A 6,027-nucleotide genomic window follows, 5' to 3' on the forward strand; every position below is an offset into this window, starting at 1 on the left:
TACTTCATGAGGCCAACTTTGAACAAGCATAACTCTTAGCTCAAATTGAATTTGGAGAAGGTTGAACACAATTTGGAAAGCCCTAAACATCTACTTCAAATCATTAGTTTATGTCTTCTTCAGAATCATTTGGGAAATTTGTGAAAAATGAGCCCAAAGTTGGATGAAAACTAGGTTAAAACACTTAGAAAATTTTCTAAGTGTTTATGACCTAAAACTTCAAAATTTTCAAAACCCTTAAATGGTTGATCTTTTGAAAAAAGTTCTTATGTGAGATGTTGTTTTATTTTGCAAGATCTACAACTTTCATGTTGGAAGTTTTTTTGAGTTGTGTAGGTGAAATTTTGAGTTCTCACTATGCCCTTAAAAACCCTAACTCCCGACTTTTTGCTCCTTGATGAATTTCTTTGAATTTCTTTGGTCAAATGACTTTGACATCCATATATTGATGATATTGATCTTTGAAAGTCATTTTTTGACCAAAAACCTTAAAAGTCAATGATGATCCCACACAGTTGACTTTTCCTGACAAAGTGAATTTTTTGGGCTTTTGTGTAGAAACAAGATCTTCTCCTCAAATGAATGATGTAAATGGATTTTATTGAGGTAGTAGAGTTTCTTGAATCATGTCTTGAGTTTTGGATCCATGCCCTGATTAGAAGTCAACTATCTTGGTTAATTAGGTCAAAAACCCTAATTGTCGACCAGAGGACAATGATGAGTGTAGACTTTGAATTGAGGTGTAATGTCCAGTGGATCTTGTCATAAGAGTTATTTGAAGATGATTAATGTCTTTGAATGGTTTCCTGGGGCTTTTTAGGGTTTCCCAAAGGTGATCCCTGATTTTAGTCCTTGATAGGCTCCAAACCCTAGTATGCTGATCTGAGTAATCCTGTACTTAGATGACTGGGTGTCTTAATCAATCATAGGTGTAATAATGAGGCTTTTGAGTCTTATGATTGTATTAGAGACTAATCCCTCTATTGATTTATGCTTTGCCTGAGTTTTCTTGTTTTTGAACACCCTCGATTGAATGCTAGACTGCCCTGGGTACTTACTTTGACTTGATGAAAATCCTGAAGATATGTCATCTCAGGGGGGGTCAAAAATTAGGGTATGACAGATGCCCCTATTTAAGTTTCTTTTATCTAGAGGGAGAGAGATTGAGATCTCGATCTCTCCTGCGTAAAAGAGACTTAAATATCAAAGAATGCCCGAATTTTGGGCGCTCCTGAGATGATAAAATCTTTGCATGATTTGATCCCGTTATCGCACTTGGCGGGGAATGAGGAGACAAACTCCTGCAGAAATACTTGATGTGGATTCTGGTGAATGGATGGCAATGTAGGATGCGCAATCCATCTTTTTTAACTAAGTGTTAACACTTAGAAAAAGGTAAACAACCTCCCCTTGTTTCGGATGTCCATATCTCGAAACTGGTCTTAGTTGCGTTTGGACAATATCTCAGATAAAGAGAAAATTTCCAACGGTTTGTTTCCTCATCAAACTTCTTACCAGCACTTGGAGGTAAGATACCATTTGACGGTAATAAAGAAACTTCAAAGGTTGTTTCCTCATCAAACTTCTCATCAGCACTTGGAGATGAGATACCATTTGATGGTAATAAAGAAACTTCAAAGGTTTGTTTCCTCATCAAACTTCTCATCAGCACTTGGAGATGAGATACCATTTGATGGTAATAAAGAAACTTCAAAGGTTTGTTTCCTCATCAAACTTCTCATCAGCACTTGGAGATGAGATACCATTTGATGGTAATAAAGAAACTTCAAAGGTTGTTTCCTCATCAAACTTCTCATCAGCACTTGGAGATGAGATACCATTTGACGGTAAATAAAGAAACTTCAAAGGTTTGTTTCCTCATCAAACTTCTCATCAGCACTTGGAGATGAGATACCATTTGACGGTAATAAAGAAACTTCAAAGGTTTGTTTCCTCATCAAACTTCTCATCAGCACTTGGAGATGAGATACCATTTGACGGTAAATAAAGAAACTTCAAAGGTTTGTTTCCTCATCAAACTTCTCATCAGCACTTGGAGATGAGATACCATTTGACGGTAATAAAGAAACTTCACCATCTTCCCTTTTGACCTGGCATCTTTGAAAGATTGTCATATGGGCCCGCGCTCTTTTGAGGGGCTAATGACTTTGTTTGAAGGCGGACGAACTGTTCTCGGGGTGAAAACTGTCATTCGTCGACTGGTGCCTGGGGAATCAACAAACTGTTTTCCTAAGAGGAAAACTACCATTTATCGACTCTGTGGGGAACTAAACATCCCTGAAACAGACAAACTGTTTGAAGAAACTGCCATTTGTCGATCTCTTGAGTATTTAACAGACAAACTGTCTTTCCTTGGGGAAAGACTACCGTTTATTGACTCCGCTGGGGATCATGAACTATCTTCTGGATGAAGACTACCATTCACTGATTCTACTGGGGAATCATTTGTCGATCTGCTGGGAGATTCTGAATTATTTTCTTTGACGAAAAAGTGGCGTCTCTCGACCTTGCTGGGGAAATACCAAACCTCTAGGGAATTCCAAAATGTGAAGCAGACTATCTTATCTGAAGAAGACTGTCGAATGTCGCTCTGCAGGAGAATCTCGGCTGAGGAATTCCAAAAGTGAACAAACTATCTCCTTGAGGGAGACTACCATTTGTTGACTTGCTTGAGGAGATCCTTGTGTATGAACTGTTGTCTCGAAGGAAAAAGTTTCTCCGGAACTTGCAGGGGAAACTCGAGTTCATGCCTTAATGACTTAGGCATTCACAGGATCAAAGCCTAATGCGACTATGCAATTATGATGTAATGTATGCATGAATATTATGACAATGATAGAATGTAAAGTGAATGTGAATAGAATTGCCGCGGATGTAAAATCCTATGATACGATTTGAATTCTTGTTGATCAGAAGATGTCCTCTTCTTGTAGTTCGAACTCTGTTGGGAATATCTGGTTATCAGTTGTCCGCTGTCCGAAGTAAGTAATATGAATTGAAGTGAAGATCCGTCATCGGGAGATGTTCGCAAAGCGACCTCATGGGGGAAAACCTGGTTCCCGGAGTCTCAACCGTTCTCGGAGCAACTGTTTGCATTCTTCCTATTGTTTGTAAACCTTAGAAAGAAATTTCACCTTTATTTTTGCAAGTAAATTCATTTTATTTTATGAAAACATTTGTTTCAAGAAAATGACTGTTTAAATTCAAAATGCATTTCAAGAAACTGAATAAGACTAGATTGCAAAGGAAAAGCACAAGGCTCAAATTATTATATATGGAATGGTAATCAGCCAAATGCATGATTCCATGGAGTATTTACAAAGTTGGAAATTGGTAATTTTCGGGAAAAGGGCTACGATGAAACGTGACGACCGTTATCTTTCCCTTCCACTCAGAGTTGCGCTGTATTCGTGCTTCGTAGAAGATGACCTACTGCTGATGAATACTCCGCTATGGATTTTGAATGATCAAGTTTGTCCTGAACACAGTTACTTGCCATATATCCCTAACTTTTGCGTAAACTACCCCTTTCGGGTTTTAAGTCTACCGGGATTGATTAATGTATATTTTTTTATGTCTCTAATTTTTTCTTGAATCGCCCTTTCGGGTTTTTGATTCACCGAGACGCTCTTTTTTGCCTAAGTCGCTCTTTGCGAGTTTTCAACTTAGCGAGCTGTTCTTTTAATTATTTAGGCGAAGTATTTCTTGACTGCGTCGACGTTCACAGGACGGGTGAATTCTTCTCCATCCATAGTCGTGAGTATTAAGGCTCCTCCTGAGAAAGCTCTCTTGACCACGTAGGGGCCGTCATAATTGGGAGTCCATTTCCCTCTCGAATCTGTGAGAAAAGATTGAATCTTTTTGAGTACAAGGTCGCCTTCTTTGATTGTGCGAGGTCGAACCTTTTTGTCGAAAGCTTTCTTCATTCTTTGTTGATATAGCTGACCGTGGCATAAAGCTGTCATGCGCTTTTCTTCGATTAAGTTCAATTCATCGAATCTGCTTTGACACCACTCGGCTTCTGTTAATTTTTCTTCCATCAAGACTCTCATTGATGGAATCTCAACCTCTATTGGTAGGACTGCCTCCATGCCATATACAAGGGAGAAAGGAGTCGCTCTAGTCGAAGTACGTACTGATGTACGGTAACCATGAAGAGCATACGGGAGCATTTCATGCCAATCTTTGTAAGTGATGACCATCTTCTGAATGATTTTCTTGATGTTTTTGTTAGCTGCTTCTACAGCTCCATTCATCTTTGGCCTGTAAGGAGATGAGTTGTGATGTTCAATCTTGAATTCTTCACAAAGCTCCTTCATCATTTTGTTATTCAAATTTGACCCATTGTCAGTGATTATCTTGCTAGGAATGCCGTAGCGACAGATGATGTGATTCTTGATAAACCTGACGACAACTTGTCTTGTAACGTTTGCATATGAAGCTGCTTCAACCCATTTGGTGAAATAGTCTATAGCTACCAAGATGAAGCGATGTCCGTTGGATGCTTTTGGCTCGATCATTCCAATCATGTCAATTCCCCACATGGAGAAAGGCCAAGGGGAAGAGAGTATGTTGAGAAGAGATGGTGGCACATGAATTCTATCGGCGTAGATCTGGCATTTGTGACACCTCTTTGCGTACTGGTAGCAATCTGACTCCATTGTCAGCCAATAACATCCTGCTCTCAGTATTTTCCTTGTCATGGTATGTCCATTGGTGTGAGTACCAAAGGAACCTTCATGTATTTCTCTCGTGAGTATTTCTGCTTCCTTTCTGTCAACGCATCTGAGCAGAACCATGTCGAAGTTTCTCTTGTACAGAACATCTTCATTCAGGAAGAATCTACAAGCTAACTTTCTCAAAGTCTTTCTATCTTTCTTTGACGCCCCAAGAGGGTACTCTTGCTTTTGAAGAAAGTTCTTGATGTCGTGATACCACAGTTTGTCGTCGATGATTACTTCTACTGTGAACACATGAGCGGGCCTATCCAGGCGCATAACATCGATCCAAGGAATGTCATTCCAATGATTTATCCTAATCATGGAAGAGAGTGTGGCTAATGCATCAGCCAAGTTATTTTCTTCACGAGGAATGTGATGAAAATCTACCCTGTCGAAGAATGGTAACAATCTTCTTGCGTAGTCTTTGTAAGGAATTAGCCCTGGTTGGCGTGTTTCCCATTCTCCTTTGATTTGATTGATGACCAAAGCAGAATCTCCGTATACATCCAAGTGTTTGATTCTTAGATCCACGGCTTCTTCGAGACCCATGATGCAAGCTTCATATTCGGCCTCATTGTTTGTACACTTGAAAGTTAATCTGGCAGTAAATGGAATATGGGTACCTTGAGGTGTAACAATGATTGCCCCAATTCCTCGTCCATAAGCATTGACAGCTCCGTCAAAGATTAAGCCCCACTGGGATCCTATCTCAGGTCCTTCGTCTGGTAGTGGCTCGTCGTAATCTTTCATCTTGAGGTACATGACGTCCTCGTCCGGAAAGTCGAAACTGGTTGATTCATGACCATTCTGGTTGATTCATGACCTTTCTGTGCGTGATACTCAATGTCATATTCTGATAACAACATCTGCCAACGGGCAATTCTCCCGGTTAAGGCAGGCTTCTCAAAAATGTACTTGATTGGATCCATATGAGAGATCAAGTAAGTAGTATGTCGAATCATGTACTGGCGGAGACGCTTGGCAGCCCAGGCCAAAGCACAACACGTCTTCTCGAGCATGGAGTAGCGGGATTCACAGTCAGTGAATTTCTTGCTTAGATAGTAAATGGCATGCTCTTTTCTCTTCGTCTCGTCTTGCTGTCCAAGGACACATCCCATGGAATCTTCTAAGACGGTTAAGTACATTATCAAAGGTCTTCCTTCGACTGGAGGAGACAGGATGGGTGGTTCGAGCAGATATTCCTTAATGTTGTCGAACGCTTTCTGACAATCGTCTGTCCAGACGCAACTTTGATTTTTCCGTAGAAGTTTGAAAATAGGAGTGC

Source organism: Vicia villosa, linkage group LG4 (genome assembly GCF_029867415.1).
Source record: "Vicia villosa cultivar HV-30 ecotype Madison, WI linkage group LG4, Vvil1.0, whole genome shotgun sequence".
Taxonomy (NCBI): domain Eukaryota; kingdom Viridiplantae; phylum Streptophyta; class Magnoliopsida; order Fabales; family Fabaceae; genus Vicia; species Vicia villosa.